Source organism: Berghia stephanieae, chromosome 12 (genome assembly GCF_034508935.2).
Source record: "Berghia stephanieae isolate SIO BIC M18660-M18661 chromosome 12, UCSD_Bste_1.3, whole genome shotgun sequence".
In the NCBI taxonomy this organism is placed as follows: domain Eukaryota; kingdom Metazoa; phylum Mollusca; class Gastropoda; order Nudibranchia; family Aeolidiidae; genus Berghia; species Berghia stephanieae.
In genome coordinates, this window is record NC_088371.1 from 18,785,225 (window position 1) to 18,787,015 (window position 1,791).

General features: G+C 35.9%; 1 pseudogene; it reads right to left on the bottom strand.

The window, feature by feature from the left end:
• Positions 1 to 383: 383 nt before the first annotated feature.
• Positions 384 to 1,444, bottom strand: LOC144957580 (uncharacterized; annotated as a pseudogene).
• Positions 1,445 to 1,791: the final 347 nt, after the last annotated feature.

Genomic DNA, 1,791 nt, shown 5'->3' on the forward strand with positions numbered 1-1,791 from the left:
ATTTTTTGTCATTCTAATAGATGGTGCTGTATATGATCAATAAACAAATAATTCAATGGTTCCTTAAAACTTGGTGGTTTTTTTTTCAACGATTAGCTGAATCTACTAAATGGGGACACACTGTTGAATTGACAGATACGCATGTGTTGCTCACGAGTCAGGTCTACTTAGTTCTTATCCAATCTGTTCATAAAGAGGATATTTGTTGTCATTATATTATTATTATATATATATACAGAAAAAAATGAGACTACCTTTATATTTATGTTATTAAAGTTTAATATCAGTTTTGTGAAAGGGATGTATAGAAATATAGGGTTTAGTACATTATTTACTTATGATATGGGTAAAAATGTGATTTTTATAAAAAATTCTTAGAACATCTAGTTTTCTTTCCAAGTTTCATCTTTTGCAATAATTAGATAATGACAAAATCTCAAAGTCCAAACTACAAAGTAACAAAATTTTCTTTTAGTGAGATATAGTTGACCCTGAAATTGATGCCAGTATATATGGTTCTTCTTAAGATAATACTGACCATCAACAAATTCTAAACAAAATTTAGTATCTTTAATACAATCTTCTAAAATATTATCACGATGACTATAGCACATTTTATCTCAACAACACCATCCTCCCCAACAAGTCCATCAGGAGAAGCACCCAGTAATCCAGTCTCGTCAAGCCATACTCCTGTCTCTTCAACAGTGATTCCTAATTTAGCAGAAAAATATTCAATCGCTTCTTTCTCATGGTTCAAACCCCAAGCCACCGATTTAACCCCTTGTAAAAATTTCCCTCCTAGAATCCTTTTTACTAAAGCTTGAGAAATTTTTTTAGTGAATAACACTGACCCAAAGTTACTAGCAGTTAGCCTACCCTTCCTAACAAGATGCCAAGAAGCATTGGAATTCTGTCCTTTTGTAAGGCATGCTATAGTTGAAATATAATCAACAGATACTTTCATTTTCTCAAAAAAATAATTTGTTTTATCATCAAAAGATAAAAAACATGGATCGTGTAAAATATTATCAACTAAAGGTAAATGGTGTAAAGTAAAATCACTGCGAGGCTCTGGCTGCATCAACCACTGTAACCCAGTGAATTGACCACAGCCACTGAGCTGGCTGTAAAACCAAGACCTGTCATCATCTGTTACTGCTCTGGATAGTGGGTCGTACTTCATTTTAACAGGGAAAAGCTCCTCGGCTGTCTTCGTGGTATCGTCTGCTTGACGTTTCTTTTTCCACTGGCATTCCGTGTCAGTACGACTCAGATTATCCAGAGCATGGAGAAAAAGGGCTACAGCGTGCGAACATTTATAAGATCCCCTTGGGCATTCGCAAGTTGTTTTCTGTATGTCCAAGGCATCATCAAGATAGATCTGTGGAAGTAAAAGAATAAAAGATTCATATTTAGAGCTGCGATCATGCTCAATAGGCATAAACAAACAAACAAAATCTAATAATAATAAAACGTCTGCTGTGCAGCTATGTGGTCTTGTGGTATGACACTCGCTTTCGGATCAGAAGGGCCTGGGTTTGAGCCTCGCTTGGCGCATAGTTGAGTCCTTGGAGAAGGCTCTTTACTCACAATATCTCACCATACTCAGGTGTCAAATGAGTACCTGGCCGTTAACAGCGTTGTCATTGTCTGAAAAAATTGTAATATCGCCTAACAGGCATCATGTCCCGTCTTGCATGTTAAATATTGCTGTTGACCAGGGACCCCTTGTAAAGCACTTTGAGCACATTTAGTGGATATTACGCTGTATAAAAACTCAATTCAAAA